This window comes from Agelaius phoeniceus, chromosome 1, assembly GCF_051311805.1.
Source record: "Agelaius phoeniceus isolate bAgePho1 chromosome 1, bAgePho1.hap1, whole genome shotgun sequence".
Taxonomy (NCBI): domain Eukaryota; kingdom Metazoa; phylum Chordata; class Aves; order Passeriformes; family Icteridae; genus Agelaius; species Agelaius phoeniceus.
Window position 1 is genome coordinate 12,322,674 of NC_135265.1, and position 16,347 is coordinate 12,339,020.

At 36.2% G+C, this 16,347-nt stretch overlaps 1 long non-coding RNA gene across 1 annotated transcript; it reads left to right on the forward strand.

Moving 5' to 3' along the window:
- Window positions 1-3,878: 3,878 nt before the first annotated feature.
- Window positions 3,879-12,405, forward strand: LOC143692046 (uncharacterized). Its single transcript, XR_013179927.1, has 3 exons — window positions 3,879-4,283; window positions 6,304-6,379; window positions 6,725-12,405. It is a non-coding gene; the product is annotated as an uncharacterized LOC143692046 (long non-coding RNA).
- The last annotated feature ends 3,942 nt before the right edge of the window (window positions 12,406-16,347 follow it).

A 16,347-nucleotide genomic window follows, 5' to 3' on the forward strand; every position in this document is an offset into this window, starting at 1 on the left:
CATAAATACGTAATAATCAAAGGTGGAGGATTTTTGCACTTTTTACTGCTCTGTATTTAGAGAAATTCTAACTATTTTACTTTCAAAATCTTACTCTGCATTTTGAAGAGTGTATCTGTACAAATTACAGAGAGTTTTGTATTTGTTGTTCAAGCCACAGGCCAGTGTGGATTTGTGAATGAATGTGTAGGATAAGGTGCAAATTTGTTTGGGTAGGCCCTAACAGATTTTGTTCTAATGCTTAGATACATTGGAAATTTTTTGCCTAATTAGTAGTATTACTACTTGTATTTATTTATACTACTTAATAGTACTTGTATTTATTTGTGTAGTATTACTACATAATACATAAATAAATACAAGTAGTAAAAATACTACTTGTATTTATTTATGTAGTATTACTGCAAACTAAATTTGCACTTTCAAAAATCAAAGTGTTTCTTCAAAATAGTAGTGGTTGTAAGATACTTGTTAAAGGAAGTCAAATGGAAACATTTTCACTGAGGATGGAAGGCTTCAAGGAGAAACAGCAATTTCACAGGAGAGAGACTTTGATGGATTCTGAATTTCAAAAAAGATTTCCAGACCTAATTTTCAAAGGACCATTCAAAAAAAAACCCATTTAAACTAGATGACATCAGAAAATACTTCTATCTTTTTAAGACATAAAAATTAGGTTTTGAGTGCAGTTTCAGTGAAAAAAAATATCAGTCTCTTGGTATAATACAATTTAATTCAATGGGTTTTGAAATCATCTCACAGAAACAACAGCTGAAATGTGATTAAATTCCAAGAATCAATGAAAACACGCTGCAGTAGAGCATCAAAACTGATTCTCCTCTTACTTGTGATGGTGTAGTTTGGCAGCTGGTGAATTCATACCAGGGCCTTTCTTTGAGGAGCACTATTTTGAACTATTTTTTTTATTTTCACAAAGAGTGTACAGGCAGAGAAAGACATCAGTGCATTCCATGAATATAAATGTATTTATATTGGGGTGAGTCTTGGTACTTTTAATTTTTTTTAATTGTTATTATTGTTTTTATTTAAAGCTTCTGACATTCTCAAATCACAGCCATTTCTGCAGAATGATATGAAATTAAGTAATCATATACTATGCACCTCCATTTAGAAACTGTTGAGAAAAATAGGAACCATTCCTAACTTACCTTAACAGCCACACATCCTGCTGACAAACAGTCCCAGCACATTTCCCCCCATGAGAAACTCCCATATTTTTGATTCTAAAAGTATATCATACACATGCACCAGACATTTGTCCTAAGCAAGCACAAACCCCTTCAGTTTTAAGATAGCAATAGCAATATTATCCTCAGTTTTACTGAGTAAATCTGGCTTGGAAAATTTTGTGTTATGGTGTCACTTCCTGAATTTGATGGCTTATCCATACATATATGCAGCTATTACAAGCATTCCTTTGTTAACTACAGCATCTTAACCCTTCATCCTGTGAGAATTGTTAAGAATTTTTAGGAGAAGCTGACCTTCAAGAAGTTATCTGCCCACTGTAATATCAAAAGAGCCTCAGCTAACACACTTTATTAATTTTTTCCACATTCTCTTCTTATATGAACACAACCAAACAGGTGCTGAAATTCATTTGCGCGCAGCCTTCACAGCTACACTTTGTGAACTTACTTGAAATATATTAAACAATAAATCATCACCATGAGTAAAACTGTTTGCAGAATTTTTTTTTAATTCGAAAAAGAATATTATACTTTTCAAAGAGTAGATATAACGTATTTGTTTGAAATAATGTGATAGGGTGTGAAAGAAGTGCCATTAGAGTTGCCAAAAAATGGAGGATTTGGCAGGCACAGCAAAAAAAATAACCATCAGCTCGAAATAGCACTTTTGGCAGTACTCAGAAGTCATTAGGTTTGTATAGAACTGAGCCCTGCTACTATAAGCAAGCACAAGTAAAGTTTTCCTGAATATGTTTGCACACAAAGTGACGCTTTTTTTTTGTTGCTCTGAAGTATAGGAATATTTTTAGCACACGATGCTCAAGCTAAACTTCTTTCATAACACCTTACCCACATCTATGTGAACCTATGAGGAAGGGCTGGAATTTCACTCTTTGACAGCACTGCTCTGAGTCCAGCAAAGCATGAATCCTAAAAGTCATGCTGTGTTTCCAGGTACTTTAAACCATAAATCCATATTTAATTAGAAGTTCATGAAATACTGTAGAAGATAAGATCTCTGTTCTAAAAATTAAATAAAAACCTGGGCCTTTGGCTTTCTTCTCTGACTCTGGGCCATAATTTAATTAAAACTGCATATCATATGTTAAAAATCTCATTGACAAGTCTTAGTTGAGGAACTCAGATTCCTTGTGGTACCTCAATCTGTGCTTTCTATTCTGCAATCATATTGTTCCATATTCTTATCCCATTTCCCACTCCCCTGCATCATGCACTCCTTCCTGTCTTGTTTCTCATTAACAAAGTGAATTCCTTTGAGATTTAATGCTATAATGTTGAAGTTTGAACACTGGCATCTTAATATCTTAATGGATATCTTACTTGACAGCTCTGTGAATTTCAGCTCTCTTCTTTAACAGCATATATTTGTGGGAAAAAGCTGGCATTGAATTTAAGTGCAGGGAGCTCAGGCAGGCTTGAAATGGAAACCTAGCTAAAATAACTGTGATTTCTTCCTACTGCATTAGAAACTGAAATAAGCTTCAGACATTTAAATAAAATAGCACATCAATGATGTAACTATTCCTATATAAAGGAACCCCATCCTTTATATCAAACACCAAAGTGTGATATTAATGATTTATTATACAAATTCCTTATTGCATTTATAGCAAAGTTATGGACAATAATGAGACTGAGGTAGATTTTGCCTGTATGTCTGGGAAATTCTGTGTTTGGCTGGAGAAATATCTGTTCTTGAATCCATGAAATAGTTTTCACACTTTGGCAGTGAGAGTCTTAGGAGTGCAGACAGTCACAGGAGTGGGGTTTACATATCATCTTTAAAAATCTTACAGTTTGCAAAGAATTGCAGGTCCAATAACATTCCCAGTCCCTAGAATAGCAAGGAGTGGTGGCATTTCAGACCTTTTTCATCTCAGAGGGAACATCTTTAGATAGTATAAAAGAATAGATGTGATTTCAAGCTATTTTGAGCCACTACTTTGTGTTTTCAGTGTGTGTATGCATTTGTATCCCTGTTGCTGAGTGGGAATATGGACATGACAGGAGACTGCTCATTGACAGAAGACAGCTGGGAAGCTTGTGCTGTTATTATTTATTTTTTATATATATATAATATATAATATATAATATATAATATAGAATATAGAATATAGAATATAGAATATAGAATATAGAATATAGAATATAGAATATATAAATAATTTATAATATATTATATATTTATTATTATATTTATATATATAAATTATATCTATAATAATATATATATAATATATAATAGCTTGTGCTGTTATTTATTATCTATAAAGTTATTAATCTATCTGGAACAGTAAAATATTACTTTCCATATTAAGAAAGACTACTCATATATAAAGGTGATGTCATAGTCTTAATTTACATGAAATTGGCTGTTCATTTGGAACAGGTCTGTAAGAAGTCAATTCACATTTGGATTTTCCACATAATCACATCTACAGTGTTTCTCAGACACTGGACCCACATGTATCATTTGCATGAGATAGCTTAATATAAGTATTTCACAGCATATTTCCTCCTCACAGCTGTACCTCTGAAGTAGCACCCACACCTTCTGTTCTTGAAATATTGCACTTTCTCCCCAACAGCTGAATTCTGCAAGGAGGAAAATTCTGCCCACTCCCTCTCTCCCCTCAGTTTTCAGGCAGAATCCAAAGCCTTTTTTTACTGATAAAAATCCATTCATTGACTCATAGGGCTTCTAACCATACAACATCTTATACAGTCCCTGGTCAATGTGTCACTGTGCTCCTCACACAGGGAACCTGCCAGATCACATATTCAGGATCCATGGCACTCAAAAATACCCTGATGGGTAAATCAGGAGGCAGACCCCATATTCATTCCAGTTAAAGGCTTGCTCAGTTTTGCATACACATATGCTCACAGAAATTATGCTGCAGTGAACTCTATAAAAAAACCTTAAATATTTCTTTCAAGAATTAATGTGCTGAAAGAACTGGTGTGAAGACAGGAGCAAGCAGAAGCGGAGTCTTGTCTCTTTTATCTAAAATCAGGGAAGGAATTGAGTTGAAGAGAAAACCAGGAAAGGTAAGAATTTTCAGACTGGAATAATCTCTGAGAATGTAGCAACAAAATTTTGACTTTTTAGACATTTGGGTGCTTAAAGGTTAAAACAAACATTAAATAGGATGATTTTTTGTGAATATCACTGGATTAAGAGGCAAGAAATTAGCAAGGTAGTATAAGACAGTCTGGAAGCTTTGCATGAAGCTAGCCTTATTTACATTGGCAGGGGGATAGGGTTGCTTATATAGGACAGTTTTAATCTATATAGCAATTCACTTTCTTCTGATAAGAATAACAGTATTTGGAGTTTTAGGTTTGGGCTATTTTGTAATAAAATCCATCATGTGAGAAGTAAAAAGCCATTTTGTTTAGAATTAATTACAATACAAGAAGGCCCTCAGAATGTTTCTGCTACAAAGGTTTCAGTACTTCTATTTTAAAACAGTATGCAGAATATAATTCTCATGTTTCACCACTACTGTCAGTGCATACTAAAATAATATTTTTCTGTGTTTTATTTTTGGTTCCATGGTATTTTCAATAACTACCTTATCATTACTTTTTTTCTGTTTTATTCCATTTTTATTCCATGATGCTATTTTTCTTCTGATGTACTCTCTCCACCTGTACAAGATGCATATTTATCTCATCTACATGAGGGATTGGAATAGCTGGTATTGACTTGATATCTGTTTATTTCTGAGTAGGAAATCATCCCCTGCCTTTAGAATTTGATTAAAAAGGTTGGCTCAGGCATATGCAGCAATTTCAGCAGAAAGCCCCTGGGTTTCCAGTGACTGTGAAATGCAGGATGCAGTGCTGTGTGAGTTCTGCATTTCCACATGTAGTCATTGGGAACATCCAGCCTTTGGAATGAAGCTCAACATATCTTAACTCCAAGGACATAGACCTAGTGGAAAAAAATTGCTGTGCACAGACCCCATCTCCAGCAAGTGCCCAGCAAGGACCTGAGGTTGGAGTCTTACAAGGCTGAGGGTTAATTCCCTGCCCAGCTTTTCTCTGTGACTCTGGACATGCTGCTCAGGCATCCATAATGGTTAATAGGAGCTTGTTTCCAACCAGAGGTGAACTTGGCCACCATATAAAAGAGCATCTCCTGGTGCCCCAAGGTGTGAATACCTGCAAAATTCTGAGACAATGAGGCACAAAGATCACTGGGAGTGAAAAGAAGACAGGAAAGAGAAAAGGCAGGTGTAATAGTTGATTCCTTTCTTTAGAAATTATATTTGCCAAACATATCTTAATGTCTGAGATTTCTGATTTTATTGAGGTTTTTTTTTCTATGATCAGATGAGTGAATATGACCTTGTTGCAAGACAAGCCATTTACAATTTTATTTTTTAAAAACTAAAGATAGGTACTTAATTTTCTACTTGTGCTAAAAACTCCTCTTTTCAGGTATTCTGTACTGTCTTGCTATATAATCAAAGTGAAGGAGTGAAAATATACCCAAATAAGATAGTCATGCCAAAGTGAAGGAAATCAAAATTTGGCATTTTATATAACCTTCATTTTATAGAAAACTGTCACAACTGTCTCCCAAATGACTTTTATAGAAGAAAAAGAAAAATGGACTTATGTTTCTGTTCTTTTCAGGAGATGTTTTTACTGATAGCATCTGTGCTCTTCTGCACTCACAGTGAGCAATGTGGTTTTGTTTTTCAAAGTGATTTGCTCACTTGCAGTCCAGCATTCAGCCACTTGGTATTTCTGTATAATCTGAAGTCTTACTTAAGTTCCAGTTTGCAAGTGAGAAGCAGAACTGGCACAGAAAATCTCTGTAGTCTGCAGTTGCATTATTCAGTAAATTTTTCCCAGTTTAAAGCAGACAGTTGTGTTATTTATCATAGCAAATAAAATAAGGAAGAATTAGCAAAAATGGGTAAATGCCTGTCATTCTCCTGCACATATCTAAAGTATTTATTTCTGTGAATTTCATCACTTACTATTTGTGTCTCAGCTATTTGTCTTTTTCTATGACTGTTTCAGAATGAGAACTTTCCTGTTCTTGTCTTCACAGCTCATAACTTTTATTACTAGGATCAACTCTCTTTCCTTCTCACCACATTTTAAAGAAACCAGATTTTTATGATGTGGTAAGTATTACTGAGCACAGTGTAAGTGAACTCTTGCCAGAGATTTCATTATTACTTCCTTACATTTACATCCTACATTTACAGCACTGTGTTGGCTTCTAAACTTATCCCCAAAGTTATCTAGAGATTCATGGACAGAAGACCACTATTACACCAAAATTCTTGTGGAACTGCTTTCCACTGCTTCATTTCTACACTCACCTTGGTTTAGGGGTTTTTTATTTTTGATTTTTTTCCCTCCATTTACAAACATATATGCAAGAAACTGAGTAAGGTCACAAGGTGTTTTTCTTTCCTTGTTTTTTTTTGTTTTTTTGTTTTTTGTTTTTTTTTTTTTTTCTGTAGGGAATTATTACATCAAGAGACTGTGGTAAGAAATTACCATCTGATCTGGTATTTGTGTCCTACATGGAGTACCTGATAAAATGGACCAAGTACGTCATCAGAAGATGGATGATTTTGTGGATAAGGCTCAACTCCCCCACAATGAACTTTATAGCACATTTACAGGCTCATTTCAGACTTGTATATATTGCAGAAAACGTTGTGCCATGAAGAAATCCTGGATTAGTGCCAAACCAAGGCTGCAGGAACCAGTGCAGTGCTGGGAGCCACATCCCCTTGAGACCCAGGAGCAATGCAGGAGTACTGGCCTGAGGAGAACGGGCTCCTCAGCAGGGTGCACCAGCACTGATGCAAACATCATCTCCCACATTTGAAGCTTTCCTGGCTTGGGTCCATCCAACCCAGTCAGTCTTGAACATTCCTTGTTCTGTCCCTCTTTCAGGGACTTTAGCAAGTGGTTTCAATCTGTTTCTCTTACTGTGCTTCTTATTACTCTCTTGCAATGTTATTATTTTGGAATATTGATGGAAAAGTACTTCCTTCTGCCTGTTCAAGTTGGAATTGATCTAGCTAGAAATTCCTTTCTTTTTATATATTCAAATAGAGCTGTGCATTATAGAATCTAAATATTACTTTGAAAGAAATAATAAACAGAAATCAAAATATGCACAGGCTGAGGGTAAGTAAAGTCTGTACCATGCTGTGAATTGGGGGTCAAAATAGCCTTGGTAATCAGTAAAACACCAGAAAAAAAAAAAAAAACCAGAAGAAAATGTGGGTATTTTTAAACAGATGCTTTCCCAGTTTTGCAAGACAGGAAACAAAACAATAGGATGGAATACACAAGCAATAAACTATGTTATATTTTAAGTTAGCTTTTTTTTTGTTACCAAGAAAACAACTCACATTACTGCAATATTTAAGCTATTACATGTTTGGTTGGGGTTTTTTTGTTTGTTTGTTTTTGGTTTTTTTCCCAGAGGTTAGATAATTCTTTAAATACAGCAGGCTCAGGCTATGCTCTAGCTAAAAAGGCATTACAGAATATCTTTCCATGGAAAAACTTCAGATAACCCTGGTTTTTCCTTTGCAATCTGTACTAACTTCCAGACAAAGCCTCTTATAACATTTTAGCCTTTTTTTGAGCTTCAAGGAACTTACAAAAACCTCATCTAAAAAAATCTTGGACTGATAATAATAATAGTAGCCATCATAACTAAAAAATACATGTTACATGCATTTCTAATACAATATCATGATAGTACTTAAAATAATTTATAAAAAAAAATCAATCCCTCTCTTCTCAGTAAGACTCTCAGTAAAAGTGTAGTTTATCTTGTTCACCTTAGAGGAGGAATCCTTGTCCTTGCTGTCCTTAGCTGCCTTGAGTTTTTTATTTTTAACCCAGCAATTTCACATTTGTGTATTATGGTGCAGGTTGAGATGCACCTCAAAGACCTTTTCAAGCCTCCTGAGCACCCAGCAATGGTCAAAGCCTCCGTGGAGGACACAGAGCTCTGCTAAATATTTCTTCTCTTTCCTGCAGGATAGCCTGCTTGGTATGAAACATAACAGGCTGAAGGCCAGGGGACCACTTTGCCACTTTAAAATGTAATTAGCTGATTATTACTCAGCAAAGCCAGCTGCTTCAATACAAACCACTGCCACCCCTACACACCCCCTTCCCCAGCCCCAACATGCCCAGGAGGGCCAAACTGTGCCAGCTTTACTGAAATCATGGTCAGGCTCTAGAAGCTCACACCCTGTGTGTCATTCAAGGCTTGTCTCTCCATCAGTATAATAAATATCTCATGGGAAGTGCTCTGGTACTCACAAGGCATGACAAATCCTGAGTCACTCACACCACTGCTTTTAGTGCATTTGGGCATTGCCTTTTCCCCTGAAGGTCTCCCTTCTAGGTTGAGTCAAACTATTTTAACATACCAGATGTGAGACCAGTTTTTCTTTTAATATGCTTGCTCAAAATGTGACCACCATTCTTGGGGTCTTTTTTGTGCTAGTTTTTGCTCATGCAATGAAATAATATTTCATCTTCTTTTCAAAAATATACTGAAATGTATCGAACAACCCCATGTGGCTGAGGAAAACCATACTCTTACCTACTATGTTTAGAATTTTATAAAAGGGAAATTTATTTCAGCGCAATAGAACTGCTGCTCAGAGATTTAGAATGTGGTCTGATGAACAACTACTCTCAAACCATGCCATTATCATCCCAGCTAAGCAAGGCATTTGGGCTTTTCACAGCAGAACAGCAATGGTAATTGACTGCAGGTGTACCAGGCAGTGAGCAGCACTGGAATGCTTCCCTCCTTCATCCTGCCTCAAGCAGCACCACCTCAGCAGGAGGATGCTTTGGGCTGGTCTGTTTGGCAGGTACTGAACTCATGACATGTTTGGATAGCAACTAACTCAGAACTTGGGAAAGCAACTAACTCAGAACTTGGAAGATCTTGTTTTTGCTAATATTTCTTCTATGACTTATAAAGTTTGCAACTTTTCCTCTTTCAATAGGAGTCTATTTAGAAAGATGCAATAAAAGTTTAGATCTGTAAAATGTAGAAGGTGCAGGGAAGTCTTGGGCATCTGAAGGAAGGGAAAATGAAAGGGAGAAGTATAGGGAGTATTTGAAAAGGACTGGCACAGTGGGGTGAGAGGAAATTGTAATGGAAAATCGACTTTCACCACATGTAAATTGTGTAAGGTCCACTTGATTCTTTGCCTATCTAGGTTCTTCTCAATGGTCTAAAAGAACCAATGCTTTGTTTTGTTTAAGAAACATAACTGACTTCATTTAAGGACCAATATCTCACTTGAAATAAAAATCTATAATGTAATGAAATATGCCATTCAGCATAATGAAATATTTTGTTTAATCTTAAGAAGCCTTCTTTTACCTTAAAAATATCCAAAGAATATTAGATTTTGACATTAAAAATTAAAATCTTGCCCTAGAAAATTAAAGAAATGAGTTAAGCAATTTACTTCTGAAGAACAGTAGATGGAGAATAAGGGATGTTTCTGACTCTCATTTGGGCTGGCTGACAGCTGTATCCTGTCGAAGCAAACAGTTTGTGATGAGTTAGTTTCAGGGCTGGAAGAACAACTTTTCTCACACAAAAATATTTCCTGATTTTGATGAAAAATTTCAATTGTATATTTGGTGAGAGAATTGACATTAAAAAAAAACCCTCACAAATCTGTTTAGTCTTCCAGCAAGGTGTGAACTGCCTGTGTTACCTCTGCTCCTCTGGGGGTTCTCTGGAATGCTCACCAGTTCAGAGCCCTGAGTAGGATTCTTCTGTCATCCCTGGCAGTGCACACAGGTCAGCACCATCTCACTTTTTTGTCAAAGAGGGATACTGGCAGTTTAATAACACCTTTGTGTCCAGCATTACTGGGACCAGTGAAGTGTTGTGGTCGTGTGACAGTGAAATACAAATTGACCTGGTCTAGAGAATGGTTTCTGGATTAACTAAAATGGCTGGGAGGAGGCATGCAAAGAAGGAGAGAAATCAAAAGGTGTGGTAAGATGAGTACTTGGCTAGGTCCTGATTAATTCCTGCTAAAACCAACAGGGACTTTTCTTACTAATTTAATAGAACTTGAGGAGGACTTCAAGAACTGAAGGGTCACAGAAGTAAAATCAAAGAAAGGGAATGGAGGCACGTTAATATCTGATGCTGCCAGGGAAATTTGATGAAGATGAAACAACATGGGCAGAAGCATTTGGAAAGAAGACTTACATGATCTGGCTTTGTGAGAGAACTATGATTATAGGGTATTTTATCTAGGACAAAATGAGAATACAAGTCAGTACACCACTTAGGGAAGGTGTAGGTAGTAAATTGCTACCATGTAGGAGAGAATGAACAGAGAAAAAGGAGGATTCTGCAGACTGGAAAGCTTAATTCTCATACGTTTTTATGTTATAGTTCATTCCTCTTGTATTTTAGCAAGTTGGACTGAACACAGAATAGTCACTCATTTGCAATGCCTTCAGCTGCACAAGGGACAAAGTTGTATTACAAACTCTAGCTTTACATGGTTGGGCTGTTTTAGGGTTTCCAAGGACATGGAAGGTGCATGCACTCCTGCAGTCACCATTCCTTGTGGCCTGGCAGGGAGAACTCTCCATTCCTGGGTTTCCCAGCTGTGTCTCTGGGCACAGGTCCCTGGAGAAGATCTGACTATGCAAGCTGGTTTGCTTTCTCTGTTCCTGGCAGGATGACACATGCAGTTTCACTCTGGTTCTCCCTGACTCCCAGCTCTAGGTGTAGCACCAAAACAATGCTATATTGACTAACACACAAGGCTGAGCCCTCAACCACTTGACTTAAAGCAAAAAGTTGTATGTAAGATAAACAGATAGCAAAATTCTCTCTCATGCTTGAGCAGCAGCTCCCTTGCTCAGCTGGTTCAGTGTCCCTCACCAGTTATGATCACAAAGGCCAGGGATCCAGTTTGAGCTACATCTGCCAGGTGGTTCCTATGGTCTCCAGACCAACTCCCATTCCAAAAACTTTTTTCCTTGGAGTTGTACTTTAGGTACAAATGTCCATGACTTTTTCTCTAGGTTTCATAAATATTTATCCACTGGAGGAGAAGACTCTGAAAATGTCATTGAGAACTCTTTTAGGGGTTGGTGCCACAGGTGTTCTTGTTCCTAGTTACCAGCCTTTGCAAACCCAATTAAGGCCACTAAAACACTTTGATTACATGTTACACAAGACAGCTGTTTTGTGTGTTTTATGGTGCTCTGGATTTTGGTTGTGGTTGCAGCCTCCATTAGAGACTACAAAATATCTGACCAGTAAGGCATGATAAGAGATGAATTGACAATACACAGTTGTATTGGCTCAGGTTGTAGCATCATGATAGAAAGGTTGATTCTGGGATCCCCCCTGGATGAGTGTTTAATGTTTAAATGCCAATGTAAAAATCTCTGGCAGAATTCAAAGGCTTCCAGTCCTCAGCGTCCTGTGAGTTTTTATACCTCCCTGCTGAAGTCCAATGACTTCAATGTCAGTTTTTCATCTGTCAAAGTTGCTATCAACAAATATCAAATTTGTTGGTCTTAAATTAAAAAGTTGTAATATAACTTTAATGGAAGATTTAGTGCTCGTTACATTTATCTCAGCTGTTGTTGTGCAAGACATTACAGAAAAAACTTTGTCAAAAGACTTCAAAATCAGAGAGAAAATTAGTACCCAAGTTCTTTCATTGATAAATTTCCAAATTCTATTTTGTCATGGACTTTGGGAATTGTCCTGATTTACTGAAACTAAATAAAGATGGAGAACTTCTTGGAATCTTTGATAATACTGCCAGCAAGTGAACGTCACTGTTATAGCTGCAAAAACAAATACCCATTCAAGAAATTTGGATGTAGAGAGTAAAGGAACTGAAAAAATATTTGTGACTTACTGCCTGCATTAGATTAACAGCTCAGCTGTTTTAAGAAAAAAAGGACAAGTTGTTAAAAATATACAATTGATGTAACTTTTATAACTGTAAGTATACTTCTGTAATCCATAGCTTACATTGCTTTGACTTTGCTGCATTCCCATATCATGTGTCTGTCACTCTCTCTTTTTCTGGTTATATAAAGAAATAAGCTGTGTTTCTGACAATTTTCTTTATGTTCAATAAAAGCTTGAAATCAGTAACTCAATTTGAAACAAGATGTTTTAATTAATGATAACAAAGATGAAGATCATTCTGGTGGGAAAATATTACACACGTTTATTGTTCTCCTCAAGTAAGAAATGTATTGCAAAGAAACACCAGAAATTCTTGGTTGATCACCTTCCTCAAATATTCAAAAACTGAAAAAATATCTTTTGTTGAGTAAGGACTCATGGAACTTTCCTAAGGAAACAAAGATGTACTCTTAACACTGCTAAATCTGTTGTAGTTAATATGTAAGGTCCTAGATTAATTAAGTTGAGCTCTGTTTTTCCTCATCTTTTATTGATCCCACCTGGAATGGTCAGAATGAGCAGTCTCATCAATGCCTGTGTGCAGTTTAGCTACAGCCTGCACAGAATAACATATGCCTGTGTCACCACAGATGCTGTGAGACAGAGGGAAAAATAAATACGGTAAACTAAAGAATAAAGAGCTATTTTTCCTTCAGTAATTCTTATTCAGAAAAACAAATTAGCATGACTTTAATGCCAAGTCAGATGTAAGGAGCAGACAAACCATGGCCTCCACAAGGGAAGTACTTCCAGAATTTTGCCTATGTCAGCATCCCCCTGAACTTTTTACTGCCTGCTGGCAACAATGGGGGCAGTAAATCAGTGGCAGATCTGGAAACTGAATTCAGTATCCATCCATCATATTATACATAAGATTATAAAAGCTTTGGGGATGCTTTATTTTCAGACCACACCAAAGTTATCCCCACTACTTTCCTATGCAGGGCAAGCCCTTCCCTGAGTGTCTGTGAATGGTCACTTTTAGTGTGTCTGCATTGACATGGTCCAGGTTAGAGGCATAATTTTGAAGTAAATATCCTGATCATCCCTTCATGGGACTCATTCACCTGCAATGAGTGCATGAACAGGATTTTCTTCAGATCATGTGCTCCAGAGGGCACCCAGTGTACTGCAAACATCAATGGGTGTTGAATCCAGAGGACCAGACCCATGGTAAAATTCAGAAGATCAGAGATTGGACACCTAATTCTCAGGACCAGCTGCTCCATTCTGTAGAACCTCCTATTTCCCTGCACTAGTTGCAAATAAAACAGACTTTATATCATTCTGTAAGTTTGTTCCTAAGCACCAGCAGCTGACAGAGAAGGGGTGCATGGAAGAATTAGAGGATAAGACTGGAGTGTTTATCTAGGGATTATTTTCCAAACCCTGTGGTCTCAGCCGCATTACCAAATGTCACTATCCTGAAGAAGGGGTGACTGATGAGGTTAAGAAATTGTTCTTTTCCCTGGCACTTTTACAGTTTCCACAATGTTGGACAAGACAGAAGGCAAGGATAAAAAGATTTGCTAAAGGTGCCTGTAAACTTGATTTAACAAAGCATCAGAATTTTTTCCAGTCCATCTTCATATAAAAAATTCACTGCTTTTAATAGGCCAAGCCAAACATGCTGTTAGGTGAATAGTCCCTATAGACAATACTAGAAAATGCTTGCTTTTTTTGTATGGTAAAACAGTAATTTTGTGTACTCTAACTGGAAAGCACATGTTAAAACCATTCTCATTGAACCTGTACCAAAATCAGAGACAAAAATGACGGTGTATAAATAATTTCAGAATAAGGCCATGTAGTATTTTGCTTTATATTCAATAAGCAGGACTGTTGTTTTTAGTGTGTTTTTAAATTTAAAGTTGAGCTTTATTAATTATGAATAGCAATATCTATAATTATTAGCTCTGACAGATAAATGCGTATTTCTTTTTCTTATAGATTTTTTTGGTGGGATAGCATGAGGGCTTAACATACTGAGAAAAGTTACCTCATACTTTCTTTGGAATCAAAAATTATAACAACTTAAAAAACTGAATTCTGCTCAAGGTTAGACATACTACAGGTGACAAGTGAGAAGGTCATGCAAAAGAGAAGTCAATACAAAAATATCTGATTTGGAAAAAATTTGTAAGAAAAATTAAATCAATAAACACAGGATAAAGGATTTTCTTGGGGGCACAGATTTACTAAGAGGGAGAGGGCACAAGATGAATTAACCCCATTGTCAAACCAGGCTGCTGTGCCAGGGGAATGGAGATGTTCCTCTACTTAATAATTCTCTTTTAAATGAGTTGGTGCTATCAAAATCTTTTAGGTTTAGTGCAAACAGCTTCCTTTGGACTGTGCTTCCTCTGCAGGTGTGGAAGCAAGAAAGCCTGAGGCTGCACTATTTGCTGTGGATCCAGCAGTGCAGCCTTAGAGCAGCAACTTGCAGCAAAACCCTCACTGATTTGAGCTTGCTGCTGTTAAAGCTTACTGTTTTGCTTGAGACTTTGCATAAACATTAGATCTTTTATAAAAGCCAGATTGGATATATTTTTTCCTATTTTTTTCGGAGTTATGAATTAATATACTCACAGTATTCCTTTTTTTTACAGAGAAATGAGGACGTTCACAAGAACTGTCTATTATTCACTTTGAATCTCATACTTGTCCTCTTTCCAATGCCACGGGAAGCAAAAGGAGCTTTCTCAGATGATTTCAATATTATGGGCCCATACTAGGCTGGGAGATTGGGAGATATTGAGTGCCATTCATTGCACTGAAATTAAGAGCACATCCAGCTTTTCACAAGCTGCTAGACCGAACTGATTTAAAGTTCGAATTGAAGATTTTGGAATTAATTTAAAATTGAATCTAACCTCTCATATTATTAGTCTTCATATTTATGGAATTGATTTAGAATCTCTATTTAGAATTAAATGACTTACTCTATCAAACTGCCATTTCTACATGCCATAATAACATTTGCCCTATCCCAGAAAACTTTTGAACTGAGGGCAAGGAATCTGTGAGAAATGATAACATCATGTGAGATACATGCTGTGGGAAACTGAGAAGGAAGCAGTAGAAAAGTAATATAAAATGTAGTCAGAAAACTGTCAAAGAAAGTAAAATAATAACAAAACCAAGCTTATTTTAGAACTTCTTGTTAAAACATAGCATAAAAGTTTTAGAGCCATGGACACACCCCACATCCACACACACACACACACACATATATATATATATATATATATATATATATATATATATATATATATATATAAAGATTTTTGGAGACATGGACTGTTTTTAAAATATAGACAACTTTCTTTATTGAACATGCAGATATTTCTTCCTAATGCTATCTCATAACTATAGGATTCATTCATTTTATATAATGACTCATATCTTTCAAGTAACAAACATTTTGTGATTTTTTTTTTCAAGAAACTTACTAAAGGGGCCTGATTTGGGGCAAGTGACTTGCATATACACTGTAAAAACATAGTAACTTCCCAGTCCTGATCCATTCACAAGATGCTCACTTGATATATCAGTTGAGATTCTGTTTCATCCTTCTTCTTCTAAGGTAGTAGGTAGGAGTGAGGAATTAGCAAAGTTTCCCTCTCTACCACCTGGAAAGAACTGTGGAGGTAACTATTGTCAACAGCAAAGAACTGAGAGATGAGTACAAACACATCGTCTTCAAAGTGAGCAGGAACAAATTCATGAGATTTTTTTTAAAAAGAGATTATTTTTCTCTTGAAAGCATTTAGGACTTGTATATTTAGAACTCAAATGCTGTAAAATACAAGTGGAGTCATTGTTAGATGGTAAATTTAGTGATTAATGTATTGAAGATATCCAGAAGTAGAAGTTGTAAAATGCTGCCTCCGTTACCTCACCAACTTCTGTGAGATTCTTTTGTTCCCAGACTTATGTGGACAGTGGCCATCTTCAGCTATGCTTATGAAAAATTATTAATCTGGCTACATTATTGTTAAAATACATACACACAGAAATAATTAGGAATTTAGACCTGTAGTCCTGTAGTAGTGTTGTGTAATCAGAAATTTTTATCACAACTTTTCTCTGGATTGGAAAATGATACTGAAAATGAAC